This window comes from Ananas comosus, unplaced genomic scaffold (assembly GCF_001540865.1).
Source record: "Ananas comosus cultivar F153 unplaced genomic scaffold, ASM154086v1, whole genome shotgun sequence".
NCBI classification, from domain to species: Eukaryota; Viridiplantae; Streptophyta; class Magnoliopsida; order Poales; family Bromeliaceae; genus Ananas; species Ananas comosus.
The window spans coordinates 1-14577 of record NW_017893591.1 but is presented as its reverse complement, the minus strand read 5'-3'; the positions used below and the strand labels follow the sequence as shown (position 1 = coordinate 14577).

Here is a 14577-nt window from a genome sequence, read left to right as displayed (position 1 = left end):
TTATAGAATACAAAAGATGATAGAGGGTATGCTACTACAAAATGTAAACCCAACTCTGGTGGCCTCTGACTAAGGCGCGATACCTCTACCTCGGTCGCTCGCCGGCTCGCTCGGCCCCGGCTCTGTGGAAATAGTGGGGTGAGAACTACAACAAAGTTCCCAGTGGGTTCGGCCTCAATCTCACCGACTTTTCCACTAAGACTAACTCAGGCATAATAGAAAGGATAAGCTGAATATAGTAACCAATCTATAATATGATGCTAATATGCCTAAACAATAAGCGGGAAATATGCTCAACATTAACATATGTAGATTATGTAAGTTCTTTAGTTCTTTGCACTTTACACTTTGTCTTTGTTCTTTGTTCTTTCTTCTTTGTTCTTTGTTTTTTGTTCTTTGTTCTTTGTTCTTTAATCTCAAGGCTAACCCGGGGGTTTCGCCACATTAACTTGCTTCACATTAAGTCCATCATCGCGGGCCCTCAGCTTCCTCCCGCTAAGACCGTCCTTCGGGTTTACTCCAACCCGTGATGCAAAAACTCCGGAGCGCATCGCCCGAGGGGGAGCGACCACCCTCGAGCACGGAACTCATAGCAAGTATGATCGAATTCTTAACTCAAAGGATTGTATGTTCAATCTTGACTTTACACTAACTCTAGTGTTCTTTACATCACTTTATGTTGCTACTCTAGCAATCATTGTTCTTTGCCTTTATTTACTTTTGCTAACTCTAGCAATCATGTTCTTTACATTTCTTTACTTTTGGCTATCTTTAGCATTCTTGTTCTTTACACCCTACTTTGTTTTCACTTTAGTCATTAGCATTATACTTTACATCATATTGATTCTTTGCCTCACACTACCTCTAGTGTCACTTTACTTTACATTATTAAATGCCACTCGTTCTATGTCTCGTTGTGTCACTCTGTTCTTTCGCCTCACTTTGGGTACTCACATTTTCTCTCATGCATACATATATAGGATTTTTGACATTCATAAGGTTCTTAACCATCACATTATGCAAGTTGTACTCACAAGTATACAACATCACATTTTCATCATTGCTTTACCCTAAATGCATGCAACAATGTATATACTTATGCTCAATTGAATGACCCATTAGGCATAGAGGGAAGTTCAACGAGTTTGAAAAGCACCACCCACCTCGTAGGTTCCCAAAGGTGCTCCGACGATTTTCTTGGGATTTTTTAGGCTTCTCGTTCTCTACCTGCGGCAAAACGAAGCCAACTTAGGCCATTTTGCCCATAACTTTTTATAGACTTTTCGTAACATTAATCCGAGCGCACCAACGCGTCGGAAATACCCCGAATTAGGTTTCTAGATGGTCAATTTCACTTAGAAATCCCCATGAGCAAAAGCTCTAATTTGGGTGCCCTAGCTCCATTGCATATATCAAACCTAGGGTTTGATCTCAATGGGAAGCAAAAGTAGCTTCATTCTACTCTAAAGAGTCCATCTAAACCATCTTTAATCCAATCCAAACCCTAGTTTAGATTCTACTATGAGAGGGGTCAAGCTCACTGTCACGCCCGGGTACCTGCAGTATATAAGGCGTCTATGAAAAAAGCAAGTCGATAGGAAGTAAAACAAAGAGAGTCCTATCCTGATATCAGAGCACTATACAAGTCGATATACTATCAGTCAAAAGAACAAAAAAAAATACAATCCAAAATCTCGACAGAAGAGAAGTATCACAACTGTAGTTCTCGGTCCAAGTAGTACATAAACATCACGAGTACACAAAAATAGGATAGGTACAATGGTGGTTTCTCTATACAAAGGGTCATCACCCTCGGTCGTAGCCCGAGTAGCAAGGTGATCGACTAGCATGCTCCTAGCAATGTCTAGCTAGACGCGACTCCCTTGCCACGATCTCTAGCCTCTCCTGTAGATGGCTCTGTAAAAACAACCATAAAAAGGGCGTGAGAACTATTAACAATAGTTCCCAGTGGGTAAGCCGCCAGCCTCGACGAATTACACCACTAGGCTCATGATGTACTAAGTGAAAGCGAAAGCAATAATTGCATGATGCTAACAAGTAATGAGCATGTAATTGCAGGGTACCTTTCCAATGCTAAGCAAGTAATAAGCATGTCAACAACATGTAATAGATTTCTACAGGAATGAATTGAACAATAAAGCATAGGAGCTACTATAAGCATGAACATAAATATGAATGTGTAAGCAGAAACTATACACAATGACTGGTGATCATTCATTACTGTCCAATGTCCTTTAGCACATTCCATTCATGCACAGGGACCTACCCAAGGTAGTCCAGCTTGCGCCGTGCCTAATGGCCCCGTGGTAGTATACACTCCCCACGGCAATCCACTTCGGCACCCAATCCCGCACGGGCGAGCAACTGTCGCGTAGGCCAACTCCGGAGTGCCGGCTTGTAGGGAGCGACCCTCACAAGCGTGTGCGAATGAGCACGATGGCAAGCAAGCATATTTCACAATCCACAGGTCTCAATTATCATGTTTTCATTTGTAATATTCTTACCCTCGATCCTCTGATCGGAATTCCAATACCCGAATAGTAACAAGAACTAGTATCCACTAGATTGTAGACATGTAAGAGTAATGCTAAATCACATGGCATTATAATCTTTCTACTATTATGGCACTATCAACATAGTCATAAGCATGTCATAGTTCTCTACTTTAAAGTGCATCTTACACTTGTTCATAAGTCATTCAACTGAATTGAATATGAATATAAATACTTTCATGTATATATGTTCTCTACTTTATAGAGATTTCATTCTACTTAAACATCAGACATCACGATGATATGTTTCAAATTCTCTATCAATCACATATGCACTCAATGCACCTATGTGGTTATTCTATTCTATAGATACATATAGAACATAGGGGAGCTCCACTTGCTCTGGTTAGGTCCGACCCACCTATTATGAAGCTCCAATCAGCCACAAGAATTCCCAATATACTGCTCAACAAGGCTCCGATCCTGCTGAAAACAAGATAAGAAAGTCGTGCCGAAACAATTACTCAAAACTCCAATTTCGGCAAAATTCACAAGAAGTACAAAATGGAAACTTAATTCTCTGCTTTTGGGCTAGGTATATACCTCAAGTTAAGCCTCTAAAAGCCTCTATAAGTCAGCGAAAAGCACTCCAAGACTCGGTCGCAAGCCTGCTGCGATCAACACGAAAACGGCACCAACAACGTCAAAAATCAACATACAACATCGGAATCTTGAAATTTCAGTTTTCTACCTGAAATTCTTGCTTCCCTCAGGTTATAGCACCTTCCTCACTAGTCCCCAAGGTCACTAAATAAGTTTAATTAGGGTCAAAAACCTGCTGCGAACATAAGGATCCAAACTGCATTAGTAAATTGCATAAAGTGCCGATATCGCTTCATAAAAGTCTAAATAGCTCTACTAAGCTTCAAAGTAACATATCCCAGATTTAAGGGAGTTAATCCACAGCTAAATAACTCATCTTTAAGTGTTAAAACCTCAGCCTAACACAGCACGAAGCAGAAATGCGAAAGCGATACTCAACTCGCCGAAAACAACATCAATCACGAAGAACTTTAGTCGATTACCTGCTTAGGCATCCAACCAGCAAACCCCTGGTCCAAAGCTGCGGAAAAAACCTCCAAAATACTCTCTCCCACGACCACGCAACCTCTGCGTCGTAATCAGCGAAGAACGCGCGCGGCGACGAAAACGGCTAAAACGACGAGTTCATGTAGAGAGAGAGAAACCCTAGAGAGAGAAAGAGAAAAATGGTGAAAAAAACCCTCCTCTGGTCTCAAGGCCCTTCCACAGAGCTCCTGGAGTCATGCTGGGGGTTATAGATAGGGATCAAAATGTGAAATGACCAAATTAGCCTTGCTGCCAGATTTCTGCCAGTCTGTACCGGCACAAGGTAATGGTTGTACCGGTACAACAAGCAGAAAAAGGCTGATTTCGCCTGTTTGATGCAATTTCTCACTTTTAGCATTCCAATCATCCTCTAACTTATCCAAAAAACTTGTTCTAACCTTTTAGAACATGTAGGATTGATCCACACATCACTCCACACACTCGAACTCCGCAATTTGCGAAAGTCCAGTGTATTACATTCACCCCTCCTAAAAAGAAGTTTCGTCCGCGAAACTTGTAAACACTTACCTCAAGATTCCGTCGAGAAAAGGTGGGGGTAGTGCTCTAACATCGCACTCTCCAGTTCCCAAGTGGCTTCCCGTTCATCATGATTGCTCCAAAGGATCTTTACGTAGGGGATCTCGCAGTTTCGGAGCCGTTTTACTTCTCGAGCTAGTAGTCTCACTGGATGCTCCTCGACGCTCAAATCATCTTGTAAATCCACTGGAGTACTCTCCAATACGTGAGTTGGATCAAAAACATATTTCCGTAGTGTGGATACATGAAACACATCGTGGACTCCCGATAGGTTCGGCGGCAAAGCAAGCCGATAAGCTACGGGGCCTATTCGTTCCAACACCTCGTAGGGTCCAATAAATCGAGGACTCAACTTTCCTCGAATACCAAATCTCTTAACTCCTTTCGTCGGTGAAACCTTCAGAAATACATGATCGCCAACTGAAAGTTCCAATTCTCGCCGACGTTTGTCCGCATAACTCTTTTGTCGACTTTGGGCTGTCAATAGACGTTCTCGCGCAAGTCAAACTTTAGCTTCAGCCTCTTGTAATACGTCTGGACCCAAAACCAATCTCTCACCCACTTCACTCCAATGAAGTGGTGATCTGCACTTTCTACCATAGAGGGTTTCAAAAGGTGCCATTTGAATGCTTGCTTGATAACTATTGTTATAAGCAAATTCAGCCATAGGCAAGAAGTGTGGCCAACTGCCCTGGTAGTCAATCAGACAGGCCCGCAACATATCCTCAAGGGTCTGGATAGTACGCTCAGACTGCCCATCACTCTGGGGATGGAAAGCAGTACTAAAATCCAGTCGGGTACCCATAGCTTCCTGTAAGCTCCTCCAAAAATGTGAAACAAAGCGGGTATCTCGATCTGAAACAATAGAAGCAGGTACTCCGTGTAATCGCACAATTTCATCGAGATACACTTGTGCGAGTCTTTCCCCCGACCACACAGTATGAATTGGAATAAAGTGGGCAGATTTAGTCAATCGATCGACAATTACCCAAATTGCATCGTGACCTGCTTTTGAGCGAGGTAATCCGACGATGAAATCCATAGTGATCCTCTCCCACTTCCATACTGGTATGGGTAAGCTCTGAAGTTTCCCCGCGGGAAGTCGATGTTCAGCTTTAACCTGTTGACAAGTTAAGCACTTAGCCACGAAGTCCGCAACTTCCTTTTTCATTCCAGGCCACCAATAAGTTAACTTCCAATCCTTATACATTTTTGTACTTCCAGGGTGTACAGTGTACGGCGCCCGATGTGCTTCTGCTAGAATCTCTTCTTTAATACCAGAATCTGCCGGTATACAGAGCCTATCACCGAATTTCAATAATCCCAGATCATCTATTCGAAAATCACTATCATGATCAACAGTGATCTTATCTCGCATCTTCTGCAGGAATTCATCTTGAGTTTGTTTTTCCTTAATTCGATCGATCAAGATAGGTTGCACCACTAATGACATAAGTCTCCAAGGCGTATCAGGAGCTACAACTTCCAAATTTAATTGCTCCATTTCCTTTACCAACAGTGGTTGCATTGTTATCGACATTGCCAAATTTTTCGTCGATTTTCGACTTAAAGTATCTGCTACAACATTAGCTTTCGCTGGATGATAGAGGATGGTCAAATCATAATCCTTGAGTAACTCCAACCATCTACGTTGTCTCAAGTTTAATTCTTTCTGAGTAAACAGATACTTTAAGCTTTTATGATCTGTGTACACTTCGCAACGCTCGCTGTAGAGGTAGTGGCGCCAAAGCTTTAAAGCAAATACCACAGCTGCTGACTCAAGATCATGGGTAGGATAGTTCTTTTCATAATCCTTCAATTGGCGAGAAGCATAAGCAATTACTCTGCCATTCTGCATTAGAACACACCCTAATCCATTCAGTGATGCATCGCTGTAAATCACATAATCCACTCCAGTAACAGGCTGTAGCACACTGGACCTTTGCAAATTGCGAGGTTCGAGTGTTCGATTTGTATTCCGAACTTTTCCACACTTGGTGGAGGGCCGTCGATGGTATACCGGTCTAAAAGTTCGATCTCGAGAGTTTTGGCAGGGTCCTGAGAGTTTTACTCTCGGAGACCGGTCCCTGATAGGAGAGACCGGTCTCCCAGTGAACAGTGCTGCGCAGCCGGCGAGACAACCGGTCCCTGGCAGTCGAGACCGGTCCCCGAGCGCGTCTGCGCGGGGAGAGACCGGTCCCGCGCAGGGAGAGACCGGTTCCCGAACGTTGGATTTTCGGGGGCAGGCTGAGAGACCGGTCCCAGGTCGGGGAGACCGGTCCCTCTGGGCGAAAACTGCCCAGACCGGGCTGATGTAAATTTGAGTTTTTGAGGGGCCTATGTGGATTTTGTTACTTTAGAGGCTATAAGCAGCCTCTCCTCCCCTCTCACTCTCATTTTCTCTCCCTCACACTCTTCCTACACTTCTAGAGAGAGAAAGGGAAGGAGAAGAAGGAGAAGGAGAGGAGAAGAGCTTGCTTGGAGGCCTTGGAGCACCATCTTCTTCCTCATTTCCCACCTTTGGAGGCTTGGAGCTTGCGGTTGGAGCTTTGTGGAGGATCAAACTTCAACCCTACTTGGTTTTGAGCTTGGATTGGGGCTTCTCTTGAGGTTGGTAGCTTGTAATCCCCATTTGTTACATGCTTTCCTAGGTTTTACTAGATGAAACCCTAGATTTTGGGATTTAGGGTTTATTTTGGGGGTTTTTGAATTTGGGGGCTTTGGAACCAAATTGATGGGTTTAGAACCTTTGTTTAGGTTAGATTGGAAGGACTCTAACTCCCATTTGGAGATCGTGAGAGCCTTCTTCGCAATCGGTAAGTTTTCTCCAACCCTAGCTTGAGGAGCTTAATGATTGAGCTATTTGCTCTTCGTTTCGTTTGGGTGACCCTATTTTTGATGTTTCTAGGGTACTAGGGAGCTTGTGGATACCTTCGTTCGGCGAAACGAAGAAGTTGATTTTGGTGGGTTTGACTTCATGGAAATAGGGCAAAATGGCCCCTATGTCTTCTAAACCTTTGTAAAATATTTTTGAATGCAAATTCATGCTAAATATGACTCATGTGAATTTTAGAACACTTAATATGCATGCTTCATATATCGTAAAATTTGTACTCCATATAGTAGAGCTATATGTGTAGATTGCATGCATTGTGGATAGTGCTTGGTTTTGCAAGTTGAGAACATGTCTCCATGCTAGAATTGAGTGAACTATGCATCATGAACATATTAATGCCATGCTTGGGACTCGTTGAACAAAAGTGTCATAAAGAGGCACTTGGAATTAGTAAACTATAAAATGCAACTTAGAGACATGATGATAGGCCATTGTACATCTGCTATATATTCCATGTTAGAGACATGATGACATAGAGATAGGCCTTTGGGACATTCGATACATTCCATGTTATTAGACATGAGGACTTGGTACTTGCGACAGATCGTTTGACTACTTGCCATTGTGCTCATTCGCACATGCTTGTGAGGGTCGCTCCCTACAAGCCGGCACTCCGGAGATAGCCATCGCGACACATGCTCGCCGTGCGGGATTGGGCGCCGAAGTGGATTACCGTGGGGGAGGCTCATCCCTAGAGTGGGGATGTTGACTACCACGGGGCCATTAGGCACGGCGCAGGCAAGACAGTCTTCGGGTGGGTCTTATATGATTGGGGACTTAGTGACGGAACGTGCTTTGTGAACTTTAAAACTATTAAAGTGGACTTGGACTAGAATAGTAAACAATGACATCCCTACTATTTTGCATTGAGAACATTGGATTGGTTGCATTCCTACGCTTACGCATGTCATACCCATCCATGTACATTCATGAGATAGTTGCTTTATTACTTATGCCAATCATGCTAAGTGGAGACTCTATGTTATAGTAAGTCACTTTATGCTTACCTTTTTATTATTATATTGTTAGTCACTGACCTCTTCTTGTAGCTTTTGGGCCTTGTGGCGCAGTTCACTGAAGTCAGTAATTGCCCACTGGGAACTATTTTTAATAGTTCTCACGCCCCCGTTTTCGTGGTTTACTTTTCAGAGCCTTCGGCACCGGCGGAGGCACGGGATCGCGGCAAGGGGATCGCTTAGCTAGCTAGCGAGGAGCGGTTCTTTGCCTAGGTGGTTTGCTGTAAGAACTGAGATTTTTGACTGTGCAACTAAACTCTCGGTTGATGATGTTTATGTGTGTAATCTAGTTACATAAGCACTCGTCAAGTTTCAGGAGAAACTGAGCTAAAATGGAGAAGATACGCCATTTTAGTTTTCACTTAAGTGAATAGTAACTCCGGTTTTCCGGAGAAGCCACGGAGTAGAGTTGGCTTCTGGTGCGTATCGGACTCCGTTCTTATCAGTCCAATAGCTCGTTTCGACCGGTTTAGCTATTCTGGAACTACTGGCACTGACGGATTTTGAGTTTGATGCACGAATTTTGAGAAATCCGAAAATACGTGTTTTATATGTATTTATGTGTTATTCCTTCTATTGGAAAGAAAGTTTGGATTTTGTCGTGAATCCGTGGTCGATCGTGGTGAAACAAAATCGTAGCTTTGTTGTCTCCGAGGTGCTGATCGCACTGGTGCAATCCGTTCGCAAATCTGACGGACGGATCTGCGGAGATCGCACGTTGATCGAGGAGAGGTCGGTGTTGGCAAAAGGGTAATTTCGCAAAAAGTGCGATATTTTATGTGCCGTTTCGCGTGAATTTGTTTGTGAAGGTGTATTCGCGCATATTTCACGCGTTGTGAAGGGCTGGGATAGAAATATTCTTATTAGGGGGGCTAAATTGCATATTGCCACATATTTATATGTGTGTTGGAACCTAGGGCTTCGTGGAAACCCTAACCCTAGCCCTCCCTGTGCACCAGCCGCCTAGGAGGCCCCCTGCCCACGCCGTGCTTGCACCCCGGCGGCCGGCAGCCGCCGCCGTCGCCGGAAAAGACTTCCCCAAGCTCCAACCTTCCTCCCTCTCCCTCCACCTTGGCCGAGGAAGTACCAAGCACCATCCTGAGCCGGCCAGGCCTCGGGTGAGGTGAGCCCCGACCCAGGCACCCCCGCCGGCACCGTCACCGCCGACCCCCACCGTCGCCGTGCGCCGCCGGAGCCGCCGTAGCCGCCTGCGGCCCCAGGGACACCACCCAGGCCGAAGCTGGGTGGCTCGGGTGTGTGAGCCCTGCCGCCATTTCCCGACAGCCGCGGAGGTCTCCGCCGACCGTCCGGTGACCACCGCGCCCGACCCCGGCCACCCTCGAGGGCCACCGGCCGCCGCAGGAGCCCCCTGCCGCCGCCTGTGTGCTGTAGGGGCCGAACGCGGGCCGCCTCCACTCCCGGGCATCGCCGCCACCCGCCGACGCAAGCTCGGGCACCGCCTCGACCCCTGGCATCATCCCCGACCGGCCTCGACCAGCCCCGGCCGCCGCGTCGCCGCCAGCAATTGTTGGAATGCACCAAACCGCAAGGGAGGTGTCGGCTCCGTACGCCGCCGCCGCACCTCCGGCCGCCCTGCGCCGCCTGACGTGGAGTGCCCCGGAGCCCCGCCACTTGGTGCACCCCTCCCCGGCCGGACCGCCTGCCGGAATACCGCCGGCGGCCAACCCTAGCTCCCCCCTCACTGTGAGTGTCCATTTATGCTTTCCAGCACTATTTTCCCACTTTCCGGTAACTTTTCCGGCAATCCGAATGGTCTTTTTGACCTCGGAAAGTGAGCACGATGATCCTTAGGTCGTGCTGAACATCGTGCTCACTTCCGTTGAGCCCTGAGATGCCTTGGTTGCTCGGGCAACGGCGATCTTCCTGCGGTGCGCGCTGCTTCGCTGACCTTCACGTCGCTTGTGCGCGCACCGCAGTCGCCGATTGTGCTCCGAATGGTGAGCACGGTCTCCGGCACGCTGAAATCTATCAGCGGGTGCGACGGTTGACCCAGCGAACCTCGTATCGCAAGATCGGGCCTTAAGAACTGTCGAAAATCGCATAAAATGATAGATTTTAGGGTTCATGTTATGCTTTCTTGCTTATAGCTTCGACTCGGTCGCTGTGGACAGCGTGTAAACGCTGAGGGTAACCTCTGGACTGATCGTCCAAGGCCCCAAGCCACTGCGGAGATCGAAAAGCCTCTTTCGGGGCGTTTCGTGGCAAAATTCGTCGACGGAATGCGATCTTAGTTCGATTTTTATCCGACGATGCCTCGGGATCAGTTGTGATGTCGCTAAGCCTTCTTGGCAGGTCACCCGTGTCGTTTCGGGGTTCGGAAACGACGGGTGAGCGACTGGTGGGTCCCGGTGTCAAAAATGACACTTTCGGGAACCGGGTTCGAGACGTTTAGTCAATGATGTCTGTTCCGAGGCGAAGTGTGGTGTCTGCTGCCAATGTGGGTTATTATAGAGTATTAGTGGCAGCGGTTGACTCCCAGTTGGAGTTAGGGTGTTCCGGGACAATTAATGGACCCCGGCGAAGCCCCGGTGCGATATTCGGGACACCCGGTGTGATGCGGCAATCGGTCTTGGGAAACCGATTCCCGTGGTTCCTTGTTTGGGGATTTTATATTAGTTGCTGACATTAGGGTTTCCTTCTGATCTTGTGGACCCTTCGTAGGTCCGGTTGCTCTGTTCCCCGCCGTCGTGAGATCTGATCCAGACATGTACAGGTGGGTACTTCGATCCGACGTCGGTACAGTGGTGCACGCTCGGTGACGTTTCCTTTACCCTTGTTGTTTATATCTTTTACCATATATATGTTGAGCCTTGCACCCATACTGTTTCCTTATTACTCTACTTAGTTGTTGCCAGGTGTAGTATCATGTGTAGGAGTAGAGTAGACTTTATCTGTATATGATCTTCATGACCTGGTTGGTCGTCGTTGCACCTCCTACACTTGTGACCTGGTTAGTGGTTTCTTGTACTTCGTATCAGTGACCTAGTTGGTTGATTCCTTGACTTCTGTTGTCCGATGACCGTTGAGGTCGGTGTACCTTGAGGGGTCGGATTGTCGGCTAGTGACCGACGGTAGTTCATATCTTACACTTGTGACATTGTTGGTCGAGTTTCATACGCTATACTGGCGACCTGGTTGGTCGAGTCTTCTGTGTCGTATCTAGGACCTTGTTGGTCGAGCTTCCTATCCTATACTTGTGACCTTGTTGGTCGAGTTTCATATCCTGTACTGGTGACCTAGTTGGTCGAGTTTCATACCCTATACTTACGACCTGGTTGGTCGATTTGTTTACAGGATGACCCATGCGGTCGATGGGCCCTGGGGGGCAGGATTGTCGGCCGGTTGCCGACGGTTGATCATTGAACATATTGCATTGATCGCCCCATACTCGTCGCATTTCACGAACACTGGCGGTCTGATCCACCGCAAGGAGTGTTCTTTTCCGGAAAAGTGGTTGAATGGTGACAACCCGTGAGCCCTAGAGGGGTTATATGCATGTTAGAGCGGCAGTGGTACTGTCGGGAGGTGTTGCGGTGCGGACCTCCAGGGCATTGGCTTGAGGTCTGCGGTGCTGACCAAGAATGTATTGGTTTCCAGATTGAGGTACTTTTGGAACTGATATGTCCCATTTACGCATATGATATATGTAGCAGTTTTGCGTCGTTGCATGATATTACTAGATCTTATTATAGTTATCTTCGATCTATGTAGATATTATGTATACTTTCTGTTCACAGTTACAGTAGCGATAGCGTTTTATTCAGTTATATTCTTACTTCCTTTCAGCTTATCGCATAATTGTATTCTGCTGTTACCTTATATAATTATCCTACTGACCCGTGTGTTGCTATAGTTCTTTCCTGATCCGGGTAGTATCCTCTAGCCTTATTCGGCTTGCGGTACACTGGCAGGGAGACATGTTTAAATTGTTTCACTCCCCACCTTTTTTAGGATATCGCGGGCGATGTATAGTGGGACGATAGGTGGGTAGTGTGTACGGCGGTATAGAGCTTCCGACAGGTCTAATTATCCGGTAATATATAGTTATTACCTTAGTATATCAGTTGTTATAGCTTAGATTGTATAATGGTTCCAGTATTTTTTTCATTTGAAAACTATGGATTTTCCCGTGGAATGTAAATAATAATGGTTTTCTGAGATGTCATGTGAAATAAAACGCTTTTCTACCCTCGTAGTGTTAGCTGTTTTTTTAAAGAATAAAGGTTTTTGTGTAGAAACAGTTTTTCAAGGTTTTCTGTGGTTTTGATCTTAGTATTTCAAAACCTGTTTCTATGTGGTTGGAAACGTCTTTAACTGATAGATGTGATTATGTTTTAATATTGATATATAAATGTGAATGTGATGTGAATGGTGATATGATATAATTGTTGGTTATTTGTATGTTATTTTGGTCTGTGGTTGTTTTATATGGAGTTACTTCTATGTACTTGTGTGACGCCAGTGCAAATACAGTGGGAACTCTGATCGTTGTGAACAGTCGGATTCCTAGTGTTCTCGTGGCGTATCTGGCATACTTGGAGGTTCAGGCTATTTCAAAAAAAAAAAATAAAAAAAATTTCAGGACGCTTTTTCCGCTATGTTTTAACTAAAGGGAACCGGCGGGGTGCATTTGCTCTTTCTTTTTTGTAGTTGGGGAGAGTGAGAGATTTCTGTTATCCATGTAAAGAGACCCCTATGTACTTACTTTTAGCTTGCATTTGGATTTCTATTCGTATTTAACTTTATGTTTATTAGTTGGTTTTACAAGTTATCCTTATCCTTAGTTGTAGCATTTAGACATCTATTTATGCTTTGATACTCCTAGATGGTCTTTTATTATTGTTTTCATTTTGTACTGGGTGTTTTAGACGCTTTATACGTTATTAAGACGTCTTATGGCGGTTCTGGGGACGTGCCGGGCAGGTTCGGCTGAGCGTCCCGCGGGGCGTGACAGAAATTAATTATGGGTATCAGTAGGCTAGGGTTGGCTTAGGGGACTAGTAAGCCTTAGGCGGCTTTGGGATATAGGTAAAATAGTCGATTTGAGAGACAAGGTCTATTCGACTTGTGGAAGCAAAGTTCAGATTGGGTATTATGATACTTAAAAAAAAATTAGGAGTTTGAATTGGAGTAGTTTGTTCTAACTTCGGGGAGGTGTTACGTTGTAGCGGCCAGACAACGTTTAATCGGGAGTTAGTTGGTGGAAGGAACACTTCTTACGTTCGTATGATTGGGGTTTGTCTTATGAGCGGTGGCATGCATGATAAGCGTAGTATTTTCTAACTTTGCGTTTTAATGTGTTGTAGTGACGATGCGAATACTCGCTCCCAATCTGCCGGGAGCGGACATGCGGCACTTCGGGGAGGTCGAGGCTCCCGCTATTCTCCGGATCCAGGAGTCCGTGAGAAGCAACCAGAGACAACTGTTGACGGCGAGCCACAGCTTGCGACCCTCACTGATTTGGTCACTCGCAGGCCAGAGGTGGCCCACAGCAGCGGACGCACGGCGCCGAACAGGAGGGCGAGAGCGTCTTGGAGGGACTATACTATATGCAGCACCGGCGACAGCTTACGAAGGGAGACTCAGTAGCACCCTAAACCGCCAAGGCACCAGTTGTGGACGTTGCACCGAGAGCGCCGTCCCCCGCGCCCAGTTCTTCGCGTGCGGCGCCTGCGGTCGCACCCCAGGAGGAGGTTTTGGCGGCACCACCTATGCAGAGGCCTTCGGTTGGAGCTGCTTTTCCTACTTTGGTGGAGGGGGCGGAGCGAGACAGACTGCTGGAGCGCCTCAATGAGTTCAGGAGGTGCAGCCCTCGAGTTTTTGACGGTGAGAAGGTCGACCACTGGATCGTGGAGAAGTGGTTGATGCACATGGAAAAGCTCTTCCGCGACACCTTCGTGGAGGAGAGGGACAGGGTGTGGCTCGCCACTCACCACTTGGACGGCGAGGCCTACCGCTGGTGGTTGAATTTTTAGGAGCACCCCAGCACTGACTTGGCAGCTATTACTTGGACGAGGTTCAAGAAGCTTCTTCTGGCGCACTACTTCCCAACCAGTGTCAAGAGGAAGATGGAGCAGGATTTGCGCAGCTTGCGCCAAGGCGACCGGACCGTGGCCGAGTACGAGAGGGAGTTCTCTCAGCTTCTGCATTGCGTGTCCTTCGTCGTGCTGGACGACGAGGACAAGGGCCGCATCTTCGAGCGAGGGTTGCGATCGTCGATCTTCCGGTTTGTGCAATCCTCTAACCTCCAAACCTACCGGGAGGTGGTGGATCGCGCGCTCATCGTGGAGAGCAGCGCGACAGAGGTCCAGGAGCAGCGTGAGGCTCTGGACAGAGGGAAGGCCAAGAGGCCTGCGGCTGAGGGTGCGAGCCTGTCACGCCCCGGGACCGGCGGAGGCCCTCCCGGTAGCGTGCCCAGACCCGCCATATGTCTACACATATAAGGCGTCTACAATAAAAGCGGAAG

General features: G+C 46.8%; 1 long non-coding RNA gene across 2 annotated transcripts; it reads right to left on the bottom strand.

Annotated features, from left to right (window-relative positions):
• Window positions 1–1878: 1878 nt before the first annotated feature.
• LOC109706389 lies at window positions 1879–3688 on the bottom strand. Of its 2 annotated transcripts, none has more exons than XR_002215184.1 (5): window positions 3599–3688; window positions 3265–3351; window positions 3117–3184; window positions 2935–2996; window positions 1879–1917 (listed from the first exon to the last, which is right to left on the bottom strand). It is a non-coding gene; the product is annotated as an uncharacterized LOC109706389 (long non-coding RNA). The 2 variants fall into 2 exon arrangements; XR_002215183.1 differs by having other exon boundaries at window positions 3265–3348; window positions 3599–3682.
• Between the last annotated feature and the right edge of the window lie 10889 nt (window positions 3689–14577).